The 14,253-nt window shown below is 39.0% G+C and overlaps 1 long non-coding RNA gene across 1 annotated transcript; it reads left to right on the top strand.

The window, feature by feature from the left end:
• Nucleotides 1-292: 292 nt before the first annotated feature.
• LOC140608358 (uncharacterized) lies at nucleotides 293-10,471 on the top strand. The gene is made up of 3 exons (XR_012010373.1): nucleotides 293-628; nucleotides 5,180-5,272; nucleotides 8,351-10,471. It is a non-coding gene; the product is annotated as an uncharacterized lncRNA (long non-coding RNA).
• The last annotated feature ends 3,782 nt before the right edge of the window (nucleotides 10,472-14,253 follow it).

Raw genomic sequence — 14,253 nt, 5'->3', positions numbered from 1 at the left:
TCAATATTGAGGCACCTGGGTGGCTCAGTGGTTGAGAGTCTGCCTTTGGCTCAGGTCCTGATCCCAGGGTCCTGGGATTGAGTCCTGCATCAGGCTCCCTGCAGGGAGCTTGCTTCTCCCTCTGTCTATTTCTCTGCCTCTTTCTCTCTCTCTCTCTTTCTGTCTCTCTCTCTGTGTCTCCCATGAATAAATAAATAAAATCTTTTGAAAAATCAGTATTCACTGCTGAAATCTTATTTCATAAAAGTGCTGACTCATTCACCTTTCTTTTAACCACCCAGTCATCACATTGAAGACACCTAACAACTACCGCGGGCCTGAAATGAGGAAGTGCATACCAAGGTGAACTGATGCAAGTGCCAGTTCAAACATCGCTTTGGAGCTGTCACAAAGAACCCCCTTGCTCACCTTGCCCAGAGCCATGAAGCATTACAAGCAGACACACAGAACTGCAAGTAAGCTGCCTGAACAGAACAAGAGAGAACTAACCACGGCACCTGAAGTTGGGGTGTTATTTCTTACAAAGATGGCAAACCTGCCTTATACAGAGCAGCTATTCCTCCATATAATGACTGGAGATCACCAGGGAAAGGAAGAAAAGAATGGAAGAAAAGAATGGAAGACAGGGGTAAGTGTTATAGAGCGGGGGTGCTGGTTATGATAGGAAGGGAAACCGAAGAGCAAAGCAAAGTGTGCAGCAGGCAGCAGAACTAGGACCTGGGCCAGCAGGCATGACCTGTCTGGGTGTGATAATCCAGATCAGCTCAGAGAGTAAGTGCATCAAACACCAATGGCTGAAGGGAGATCTCTTTGTTCTGGTAAACGGGTCTCTTTATCATGTACGTGTCACACTGATCCCAAACTAGGTCCTCTAATTCATTTTCTAGGTGCTCTCAGAATCCCTTATAGTCAATAAAAAAACCTGTCTGTCCTCCCCCCCGCCCCTCACTTGGATCTAGAAAAATTCATAGCTAGTACTTTTCTGATTTATTGGAGTAAGAGGAGGCTTCCTAAGGCCTAGCTAAAGTCAAGAAGCCCTGTGGAGGAACGCCTGGGTGGTTCAGCTGTTGAATGTATGCCTTTGGCTCACGGTGCGATCCCAGGTCCTGGGATCGAGTCCCGCATCAGGCTCCCCATGGGGCCCTCCCTCTGCCTATGTCTCTGCCTCTCTTTCTGTGTCTCTCATGAATAAATAAAATCTTAAAAAAAAAAAGCCCTGTGGAGATTGTTACTCTTATTGTTACTGCTGCTAGCATTTGATATTAATTTTGTATATTATGTGCTAGCACTAGATGCAGACCCATCTTTCTCTTCAGTTTGTAAACTCAGCCTGAGTTCTTTTTTTTTTTTTTTCTCAGCCTGAGTTCTTGACAATGACTTTAGAAAATATTATCTGTATTTCTCCTGGGTCAGACAATTCTGCTGGGGACACAGAGAATATACAAGGCAGAGTCCTTGCCCCAGTAGGGCATACAGATGAATAAAATGGCAATAATGATATATTTCATAAGTCTCATGCCACGGAGATATAAACAGGATAGTTTGAGGGCACTAGAAGGGGACCCTAACCCTGTTCTATAAGGAGGGGAGGCTTTCTAGAGGATGAGCTAGGTTAGCCAGGTGAAGAACAATGAAAGAGCCTTTGAGAGAGGGCTAAAAGCAAATGCAGTCATGTGGGAAGAGCACATGGGCTGTCCAGAGAATTTGAAACAGGTCAAAACGGTTGAATCACAAGGCATGAGAAGGGGAGCAGCAGGACATAAAAATGGAGAGATAGAGACAAGACTATGAAGCCATTTTAAGAAGGCTGCATGGGATCCCTGGGTGGCGCAGCGGTTTGGCGCCTGCCTTTGGCCCAGGGTGCGATCCTGGAGACCCGGGATCGAATCCCACGTCAGGCTCCCGGTGCATGGAGCCTGCTTCTCTCTCTGCCTGTGTCTCTGCCTCTCTCTCTCTCTCTGAGTGTGACTATCGTAAATAAATAAATTAAAAAAAAAATGTTTTAGAAGGCTGCATGATATCCTTAAGTCAAAGGGAAATTATCAGAAATTCTAGGGAAACTTAAGTTATATCAGAGAACAGATGGTGGTTGCCAGAGATGGGGGGTAAGGGGTGGCTGAAATAGGTGAAGGTGGCCAAAGGTACAAATTTCCATTATAAGATAGATAAATCCTGGGGATATAATGTATAATATGGTGACTATAGTTAACTATACTGTATTGTATATTTGAAAGTTGCTAAGAGTAGATCTAAAAGTTCTAATCATAAGAAAAACATTACAACTATGTGAGGTGGTGGATGTTTACTGACTTTAACAAGGTGATCATTTCTCAGTTTGTACATGTACAAAATCATTATGTTGTGCTTCTAAAACTAATATTGTACATTAATTATAACTCAATAAAAGGAACTTATTATTTCAGCCAGAAATTGGATCTGAAAAAATGATAAAAACAAATTGGTAAAATCAATTATCTAACTAATTTCCAGAATTCTCTGAGCCCAACATGGTAAAAATACCAAAATGTCCTGCCTTCAGTTCCACCTCAGAATTTCTGAGTCTCAATTATTTAACTCTCTTAGAGTAGAATGCTTTTAGAAAATATCAGTCAAGCTTTCACTTGAGGAAGTTAAGGAGTATTAATTCTATATTGGCTACCTGCATGGTGCTGGGGCTTCATCCTGAGACCTGTCACCACCATCTTCAGTGCACATTAAAGCCAAGCAATCCACACCCTATTCATAATTGATCATGAACTTCAGCATTAGCTTTGGGCATTATGAGACCTGTCTAATTTTAATAGGTACAATGCCCACTTCAATGATAGCCAGTAAATTCACAGAGTGAGTCTTCACCTCCCCCTTTTTAATTCATATAACTGTAAAAGAAAAATTGTACCAGACATTTGTAATAAATGGTGAGGATGACTTTATTCAAGACTATTGCAATAGGGAAGAGAGATTGAACTCAACTCTACTGAAATGAAAGATGGGAAGATTTTTTTAACCCTGAGATGGGCTAATGGAAAAGTACTGGAGAGCTTTTAGTGGGGAGCTTGGTCAATGTGGTTAGGCTACCTGCATTTGCTAACTGGCCAGTAGTGAAGTGAGGCTCTGTCCCATAAAGCCTGGGACACAGGGGTGTCTCCTCCAGTGACTACATTCCAAAGAGATGGATCTCAGTCCTTAAGAATTTTCTGGGTTGTGGAAGATTTACATCTCAAAGGGGTAGAGAAAGAATTTACAACTATAATTTTTTGTAATACATTTTTTCTTTTTTTTTTTTATTGGTGTTCAATTTACTAACATACAGAATAACACCCAGTGCCCGTCACCCATTCACTCCCACCCCCCGCCCTCCTCCCCTTCTACCACCCCTAGTTCGTTTCCCAGAGTTAGCAGTCTTTACGTTCTGTCTCCCTTTCTGATATTTCCCACACATTTCTTCTACCTTCCCTTATTTTCCCTTTCACTATTATTTATATTCCCCAAATGAATGAGAACATATAATGTTTGTCCTTCTCCGACTGACTTACTTCACTCAGCATAATACCCTCCAGTTCCATCCACGTTGAAGCAAATGGTGGGTATTTGTCATTTCTAATAGCTGAGTAATATTCCATTGTATACATAAACCACATCTTCTTTATCCATTCATCTTTCGTTGGACACCGAGGCTCCTTCCACAGTTTGGCTATCGTGGCCATTGCTGCTAGAAACATCGGGGTGCAGGTGTCCCGGCGTTTCATTGCATTTGTGTCTTTGGGGTAAATCCCCAACAGTGCAATTGCTGGGTCGTAGGGCAGGTATATTTTTAACTGTTTGAGGAACCTCCACACAGTTTTCCAGAGTGGCTGCACCAGTTCACATTCCCACCAACAGTGTAAGAGGGTTCCCTTTTCTCCGCATCCTCTCCAACATTTGTTGTTTCCTGCCTTGTTAATTTTCCCCATTCTCACTGGTGTGAGGTGGTATCTCATTGTGGTTTTGATTTGTATTTCCCTGATGGCAAGTGATGCAGAGCATTTTCTCATATGCATGTTGGCCATGTCTATGTCTTCCTCTGTGAGATTTCTGTTCATGTCTTTTGCCCATTTCATGATTGGATTGTTTGTTTCTTTGGTGTTGAGTTTAATAAGTTCTTTATAGATCTTGGAAACTAGCCCTTTGTCTGATATGTCATTTGCAAATATCTTCTCCCATTCTGTAGGTTGTCTTTGAGTTTTGTTGACTGTATCCTTTGCTGTGCAAAAGCTTCTTATCTTGATGAAGTCCCAATAGTTCCAGGGCAATATACACGTTTAATGCAATCCCTATCAAAATACCATGGACTTTCTTCAGAGAGTTAGAACAAATTATTTTAAGATTTGTATGGAATCAGAAAAGACCCCGAATAGCCAGGGGAATTTTAAAAAAGAAAGCCATATCTGGGGGCATCACAATGCCAGATTTCAGGTTGTACTACAAAGCTGTGGTCATCAAGACAGTGTGGTACTGGCACAAAAACAGACACATAGATCAGTGGAACAGAATAGAGAATCCAGAAGTGGACCCTGAACTTTATGGGCAACTAATATTCGATAAAGGAGGAAAGACTATCCATTGGAAGAAAGACAGTCTCTTCAATAAATGGTGCTGGGAAAATTGGACATCCACATGCAGAAGAATGAAACTAGACCACTCTTTCACCATACACAAAGATAAACTCAAAATGGATGAAAGATCTAAATGTGAGACAAGATTCCATCAAAATCCTAGAGAAGAACACAGGCAACACCCTTTTTGAACTCGGCCATAGTAACTTCTTGTAATACATTTTTTAATTTGAGTATAGTTGACACACAATGTTACATTAGTTTCAGGTGTACAACACAGTGATTGGACAAGTCTATACATTATGTTATAGTCACCATCAGTGTGGCTACCATCTGTCACCATGCAAGACTAGTACAATACCACCCAGTAGATTTCATATGCTGTACCTTTTATTCCCCTGACATATTCATTCCATAACTGGAAGCCTATTCTCTCCCACTGTTCTTCATTCGTTTGATCATCCCCTCACCCCATCCCCCATCCCCTCTGGCAACTATCAGTTTGTTCTCTGTATTCTTAGGTTCTACTTTTCGTTTGCTTGTTTATTCATTTGTTCTTTTTTTTTTTTTTTTTTTTTTTTTAGATTCCACATATAAACAACCACAAGGTTTCTAAAGTACATGCTGTAAGAAAAGAGAGATCAAGGGCCAAAAGTCAGGAAGGAGCCTGTCTAAAGGTTAGTCAAGCTAAACAGAATATTAGGCCATCTCAGTTAAAAATCACTTCAAATTTTATGGCCAATGTTATTCTTAAGGCAGCATATTTAGAGGGAATTATTGCATTTCTTAGATGAGTAAAATAACTCAGCCTCTCAGACTGTGGGATTGTAACACAGCATGAGCTATGTTATAATTGCCAAGTCCTGTATTGCCCCACGTCCTTTTTACTTATGAGGAGCCCCACCTCTGTCCTGGTTTCACCCAAGATATCGCTGGAAATGAAAAAAACAAAGGTGATATTGGCTGATGTGCATGTTAACAAACTACCACCCTTTAAAAGGACAATAGCCATTTATTTTTGCCTTATTTTGATATTTACAAGATATCTTGCCTATAAAGCTTATTAAAGCTTATAGGACAAAATGTCATCAAATTGCCCTAGATCAGCTCACCTCTTCTTCCAAGACTTATTCATCTGTCCATTTATTCATCAAATGTTTGTGTGGCAGGACCTGTGCTAAGCAATAGATAAACATTCTCCCAAAGCAGACACAAACTTTCAGTGGTCATAGCTAGCATGATATTAGTATGATAATAATAAATATTTACTAAATATTTCTGACAAGCCCTATGCAAAGTACTCTGCATCATTTGTATTATCTCATGGTCATAAGAGGCTCGTGAGTTCAGTGCTTTTATTTGCAGATCTCTACTTTACAGATGAGGACCTGAGTCTCAGAGTGGTTACATGAATTATCCAAGATTAAGTGGCTATTAACAGGTAGAGTAGGGACTCTAAACCTGTGCTCTTGATCATTTATTATAATTCCCTGCTGAATACTATTCAGAGCATTATGCACCTTCTTCATGAATTCAATGTAAATTCAGCAAGTACATATTAAGAATTTAGAATTCACATTGTTAGTGGAAATGCCTCTGTTTCAGGGCAGGGAGAGCAAGAAATGATCTCTAAGATGCCAGTAGCACACAGGGCTTGATGCTAAAACTCAATCAAAGTGCTCCCAGAGCACCAGCAGGACACTTGGTTTGGTGAAACAAATAGGTCCCTGCCCTGGAGAAAGCCACATTCATTAGTGCCACATGCCCCCAACGTTAAACCGTACTCACAATTTTTGCTAGATTCATGTGCCACTTGCACTGTTATTTATGTAATATTTATCTTTAAATAGACCCACTTGATACCATCACAAGTGAATGGAAGTGAAAGAGGTGGATTTAATTATTGCTGTTAAAATAAATACAGCATTATTAAAAGGTAAAGATTCACCTGTGTCCCAAGACCTCCTCAAATGCCACTTTGGGAAGGACTACTTGCCCTCAATCAACCTTTGGTTTCCTCTTTCTCATCCCACTCTGGGCATCATTCTACAGAATTCAGACCCAACTTTCACTCTGGGAAAATGCTTTAGACTTTTCTTGTTTTTCTCTACCCTCCATCCACCTGCCACCCCACTGCACACGTCAGTGAGTGTCCAAACCCCATTTACTCAGCGCCTTCCCAGGTAACTCATGAGATAGTCTGATAAAGTAACTCTCTAGAGGGTGTTCACAGGGTAATAGCCATCAATAATTAGGAATTTGCAATGACAAGCATGGGACAAATGCATTGCATGGACTATGTTATCCAGTCTTCGCAAGAATGTGATGAACATATTATTAACCTCTTTTTGTGTATGAAGAAACTGAATGCAGGCTATGCATTTGGACTATGTGAAGGGTGACCAAATGGTTTGCCCGAGGTCCCACAGCTAGTATGTCACAGGCCTGTGTACCTCCCAAATCTAAATACCCTTCCATACTAAGGATTAACATTTCTATACTGCTGCTAATGGAAGGCCTCTGCTTAGGCCAATGTTATATCTCATGGAAGGATCGCCCCCCCCCTCCCCATCCCACACAACGGCCACCCACTGCCCTCTGTTCATCCAGCACATGGTCACTGCGCGCACACACACGCACACACACATACACACACACACACACACACACACACACACACGATTCAAACTTCCATGGCTGGTTTCCCATTGTTTATGGGATACATGGTGAAGTTCAGACTTCTTAGAGCATTCACGGCTCAGCACACTCTGGCCACAACTTGGCTTGCCTGAGCCCTTTCCCTCCCACCTCACAGCCGTATTGGATCTCAGCCTACTTCAGCAGTCCATGTCCCCTTACAGCTGTGCAAAAGGACAGCCATGAATGCTGCAAGAACAAAGCAAGGGCATGAGCTTAGGAATATATAGACCTGTTTGAATCCCCAAATTGGGCAAGCTATTTAACCTCCTCTGTTTTTTCACATAAAAACAGTGATACTATGTTTCCCGTGTTAGAATTGGGCTAGATGATATATCTAAAGCATGCCACACAGTGCCTGGTACTTTATACAGCAACTGGCACCTGGAAGGCCTTCCAATACAAATTGCTATTATACCTGAGCCCATGTTGGTCCCTTGAAAACTACTTGGAAAAAAAAAAAAGAAAACTACCTGCAAATATTTTTTCTTCTCATTTTGGTAAGCATGTATCCATTATTTAAGCTCGAATATCACTTCCTTTATGAACGCTCTCCTGATTTCTTCAGGCAATGTTAATTCCTCTTTCCTTTACATTTCCCTAGTACTCAGAACCCACCTCAACTATAGTACTTTCATTTGGCTTGTAATTGTCTATCACTTGTTTATCTCCTCCATTAAATCATGAATTCTTCAGGAGCCTATATATCTACCAAGTGAAATACTCAGCACATGGTAAGCTGACCAATGTTTGTTGAATGACTTAATGTGTTTTCCCTTCCCAGATATCATTTGTATATGAATAATGCTATAAAATTAGACTGAAATTTTAGGCACTGAAGCAGAAGCAGTGAGGTAGGTGGGTGAAAAGTGAGATATTTCTCCAAAATCCCTAAACAAATCTATTCTCTATGCATAAAGGCATTTCAGCTCCAGAATCATTGCCTGTAAATTATATTGGTCTTCCCTTAGAAGCATGAGGGAATTTTTGTGACAGGAAAAGATAATGCTTACAAAACCTTTTCATTGTAAACGTTGATTATTTATGAACTCTTATAGGAAAGGGACCCTCTGGATGCTGGCACATGGGAGAAGCCATACCCCCCCCAAATTTATAATAAATGAATGTTGGAGTAAATCTCTTCATTAACCAGATAGAGAAAGGAATTTATGCTCCAAAGTAATCACTCGTCTCTTCAGCCACAAAAGCCCCAAAGACTTCGCTTCCTGAACGTTCTGTCTAATGGGACAGACCTTTGGTGACCTGCTTAACACAAAGATGACTTCAGCAGGTAGATTCTACAGAGCTAGCAGCCCAAAGCAAACACACAACAACACTGCCTGGAAACCAGTGGGTGGCCTTGGCTGGTGAAAGCCCGTCCTTCAAGCAACTGAGGCAGGAGCCCATTAAAGGTGTTAATTTTACATGATGTGGCACGGCAAGTTTATAAATAAATAACAAATGAACATTCCCCACGGTTCCTCTCCTCTGAATTTCTGTGTACCTGCTACAGGCCTGGCAACAGCAGGAGCTGCTCAGATGCCAGATCCGGAATTGCTCTTCAAAAAGTGAGGGGGGGAGGCATTTCTGTCACCAAGACTTGATAAGTTTTGACTCTTACATCACTGGATCCAGACACCTTTAAAAAAATAACCAACTAATCCGTCCTCTGTGGTTGGATGTGCTCAATTTAAGATTATTATCATGAGCTACAAGAACAAAACACAGATGTTAGAGTTTCAGAAAAATGTACTGTGGGGGACTATTAGTAAAAAATACTGTTTAAAATATATAACATATGTAACTATTAAATACATAAAAATCCCATGTACCAAGAGGCAAAACATGATGAAAGTTGTTGAATATTTTAAGTACCTATATTGCTGCATAAAATGGTTCTGTGCGGTAGAATTTTCTATTGCAGGAGATTTATGAAATTTTGTCAAAGTGGTAGATCATGCTGAAGTCAGGGGAAATACTAGCACACTTTAGGTTGCTTTCTATTTTTAATTAAGTTTGAAACTGCATCTTTGCACTTGTGAGTGTGCATATAAATATATGTAAGTGCAGATGTGATTAACAATAATGCTGATCTATGCAGACATTCAAATTCACTCACAAAATGACCCCCTCCCATTACAGAGCAAATTACTTAATTGAGGCTGGGTCTGTGTAATCAGAACAAACTGGAAAGAGAATGGTCAAATTTGACCAGCGTGGTTCACTCTCACTTATTTTAGCAGCCAAGGAGGCAGGAATTAAACAAGCCCTATAGGGTGTTGACCTGGATTTCCAATCAGAGATGAGCCATGAAGACTAAATATTATGGTGCTTGTCCTGTTTACCCATGTCCATAAAGATGGAGACCACTGAGCTTGGGTGGTTGACTAAAGGCCATCTAATGCTTATTTGGAGGGAAAAGTTTCAAAGGGACCCTTAAGAATTAACTGGGGTCTAATTTATTCAGGATCCAAACTATCAAGCTAGTATTATCAACAATGGAGTCAAAGGCAAATAACCAGATCAAATGCACAGCAGTGAAAGTCTACAATGGAGAAAGCAAAGAAATAAAGAGAAATAAACACAACACAAGCAGTAAACTCTAGACAAAACCCGGTTCACCTTAAGCTCTCCTCTATCTCTGCCCCACCTCCATTTCTCTGGACCAACCTCTTCCAATTTCCACTGCACCTGCAGCCTATAACCTAGCACATATAACCTAGCATGTCATTATATACTTTTCTGTCCTGTTCATGTTGTTTTATATGTAACTGTTCTCATCCTAACTAGATTTAAATTCTATTTGGAGGTGGTAATTATATCTCATATCTGTATTTCCCTCAGGGCCTAGCACAGCTTTATGCACATTAAAAGTTTCAGCAATTACTCATTGGTTTAGTCAATATGAAGTCGTTCTTGCTCTCCAGCAAGGATTGATAGCAAATGCCTTCAATTCTTCCTCCATCATATTGCATTGACACCTGTTGCAGTGTTCCTACAAAATCCATAAATGTATATACTAAAATATATGAGGATATTTTTCTATTTATTATGCACTTTGTTCTATAACCTTTTTTACACACCATACCTATAGATTCAACTCATGCTTTCTAATAGCTGGTAAAATTCCATCGTGTGGTTGTATCACAATTAATTTAGTCATTTCCCTTGTTGCCATTTATTCCAGCATGATAACCAATATTACAATAAATAAATTTATTCATGTCATTTTGCATTTATGTTTTTATTTCTGTAGATTCCCAGAGTAGGACTGTGGAGTTAAAGGTTATTTTGCAAAATTGAATTACTAAAGGTAGCTCCGGTTTACTTTTCCAAAATATTTACTAAGTCATGCTCCTACTATTTGCATATTTCAATGTCTACTTCCCCTACACTCTTAGCAACACTGGATATTATCAACCTTTTTAATATTTACCAAGACAAAGGGGTTAGGATCAGGATTAGAGTAAAAAAATGGCATCTCACACTTTTGTTTTGCATTTACCTGACTCCTAGTGAAGGTTGATCTCTTCATTGCCACCTTGTAAGGATTGCCTTTCATAGTCTCTACCCATTAGTATATTTAATATACAAGAATTGTTTGTATATTAGGGATATTTTTCATTAGCAAATGACACACATATTGTTCTCCCAGGTAAATCCTATATGATTATATTTTGTGAACTCCTTATGGATAATGACCATGTCTTAGACCTATCTCCCAATCCCTTCTTGCTAACAACGAGACATAGTATATAATATGTCCATTGAGAGGATTCAATAAATATAATCAACAACTTCAACCAACATCAGTCAAAAGCAATTGGGTCATATGCTTAGACTGACCAGACAAATACTCACTGCAGAAGGGAGCATTCAGTTCCCTAAATGTCTACTGGATCAAGAGAGGCATTTCCATTTTAGTCCAAACTTGACCTCCAGGTTAAATGCCTATCCTTGGCTCCAGCCAACCTCACCCCTGCTTAGTTCCAACACAGAGAAGACTTCATATAATGTTTTTGAGACCAAAAAAATTTGTGAAAACTGTAAAGGATATGAGGGGGAAAAATTGAGGAAAGGAATTAAAAGAGAGCTTTTGGTATGCAAACAAGTATATACACACATAGCAGTGCAGACCAGTGTTTTAATGCTAGCACAAATTGACTCACTTTATGGTATGTAGGCCCTGTCTTTGCTTATGCAACAAAGGCAGTACATTAAGATGCACACAAATGAAGACACATTAGATCATATGTAAATATAGCAAATGTTTACACTGTGAATATCAAGAGGAAACCGATTTTTTGTGGTGACAAGAAAAGTCACAATATCCTCATTCTTAGAAAAATTCATTACTATTTCAGGATTTGGGGAACCATCTAGATTAAGGTAGTATGTGAGGAACTTGTGTGAATGAGGTAAAAAAAGTAAACCAGGAAACTTAGAGTGTGGGTGTAAGGGATATTTCATCATGTTTTGAAAAGGAAAAGAACTGGTAGATCGATAACCCAGAGTGATCTTAAAAAGATTCTGAAGTTTGAGATGGGACAGATAAGGCTTATGCATCCATTCAGAGAGAATTAAAGTTTGAATCACCATTCTGGAGGCTTGGTTATTTTCATCCCTAGCTGATGGAGCCACCTGCATCTCTACCACCAACTCCCCTTCTGAGTGGATTTATAGGGACCTTGTGAACCCTGCTACAGAAAACCAATCCTTCAGTGAAGTAATTTTGTTAATTGGATGCCACTGAGGAATCAAGGTACTCTAAATGGAAAATTCCCTTTAACTGATAAGTTATATGTGCAGAAAAGTGTTGAGTTATAGAAGTCCATAAAACAATAATATATAGAAAATAAAAATCATTTTCAAAAAATGTTTGATGACACAGGGAAAATGCTCATGATAGGTGTACTGAATAAAAACAAGATATAAAACTGTATACAGACACTGGCTTCATTTCAGTAAAGGATGCACACATATATTTTGTATATAAAAATGTAGCTAAAAGATGGAAAGAAAATACCAAAAAATGTCAATAGTGCTTATCTCAATGGGACTTGCCAGTGATTTTTATTTTCTTCTCTATGCTTCTTTGTACTTTAAAAATAATTTTAGGATATGCATTGTTATTTTTTAATCATCAAAATCTATTTTAATATAAATATTCTTTTACAATATTACATTTTTAACTGATTTTTGGCTCCTATGATTCTCCATAATACTTTGCCCTTTATTTTCTCTGAGCTAATTAATCTGAAGTCAAACTTCTCCTCATCCCACTTCCCACTGCTATAGTTTCCAATCCTTCACAATCCTTTTAAGCACTTCGGGAGGTCTAAGCGATGGGGGCCCAGAAATGGAGTGCCCACCAGTCCTTACTCCCAAAGATCCTGCACTGCCTCACATGTGGTAAAGATATAAGGAAAGAGGAGGGAAAGATTATGAAAGTTGCTTTTTGGATTCAAGTTTAACTACTATACATCTGTCTTTTCCCATAAGAAAGTTTCATATGAGAAAGGTCATTTATGAGATTTCTAAGCAATAACACACAAACTTGGTTTTGACAGTTTTGAGTTTATTTTTTTTTTGAAAAAGAGAGACAGTGCTACAAACTCAAGCATATTTCAAAATGCCCTTCTATGTCTTAATACTGTATTGAATAAAAAAGTGAGCAAAAGCTTTATGAAGAAATATATGAAGGGATTTCATCACATGTAAAATTTGTGCTGTGTGGATATTCTCCATGTGATTTTGTGACAATTTATTATTATTGTTATTATTTAGGTATGGGCAACATAGTAAAATTCATCTCCTTATAAAATTGAATTCACTTACAGGTGTTTCTGCTTATTTTTCATTCTTACATGACACGGGGAAAATGGACGGATTATTGACTATAGCTCCACCAACAAGAATATTAAATTTTTACATATACAGTTATGACAAAGTCACTAGTGGGAAGGAAAGGAAGATGGGATGAAATCGTGGTTCCTTATTCATCCACAACAACAACAACAACAAAGGGTCTTGCCATCATACATTTTGCTTATGTGGGAGAATTTTCAAACACACAAGAGCAAATCTGGGTCTTCTTGGCTCTTTCTCAGTCATCAGCATGTGTGTGTTTTGAAATACTGGAATATCTAGTAAACAGTGGAACCAGAATGTGAGCCAGGCATTCTGATTATGCAATGATGAGCTAACTCCAAATAATCTGTGATGCTTTCTACCAGTATTTGCCTATAACAGGATCCTGTCTTAACTACAAGAGCTGATTTTCTGATGGTGAAATTATTGGAGGTGTTGATCTCAAGGTAGAGAAAGTTAGAAATAAATTCTTGCTTTTCTTTGCCTTCAACTTTTACCTCTGGTGTGAACTGGGTTTGAATGATAAGAGACAGAGATAAATAAAACTCAACTGGGAGTCAGGATCCCTGGGTCTTGTCTTAGTTCTGCCCCTGGGTAACTGACTACTTTTGCACAATTCTGACTTCACACTTCAGATTTCCATGAACAAAATGACAGAACAAATTATTTCTGGTTTGATGTCTACAACTAGACCCGATCTTCCCTTATCCCTTATCCCTTCCCTGCATCTCCACAGCCAGTGGTGAGAACAAGTAAGTGTGTATGAGTGTGGGTACTTGATCACACAGGTGTATCATCCATTATTCATTCACTTGGTGTAGGATCTGCTCCAAAGGATGGGAAAAGTTGAAAATAATTCAGTAAGTATTTATAAAACTGTGTCCAAATTTCTTGGGAAGGTAAAAGAGCTTCTTTTTTTCTCCTTCTATTGCTAAAATTATAGATATTCACTTCACATCTGTTTTTTCCAATATTATTTTTTCTTTTAACCTCTAATACCTAGGACCTTAAATTGTATGTGATAGCACTAATTTGAGTAACAAAGGCAAGGAGAAGGGTTTCCTGAATTATCTTATGTCATAGAAGTCAT

Source organism: Canis lupus, chromosome 17 (genome assembly GCF_048164855.1).
Source record: "Canis lupus baileyi chromosome 17, mCanLup2.hap1, whole genome shotgun sequence".
Classification (NCBI taxonomy): Eukaryota; Metazoa; Chordata; class Mammalia; order Carnivora; family Canidae; genus Canis; species Canis lupus.
This window is presented reverse-complemented; position numbering and strand designations above follow the sequence as displayed.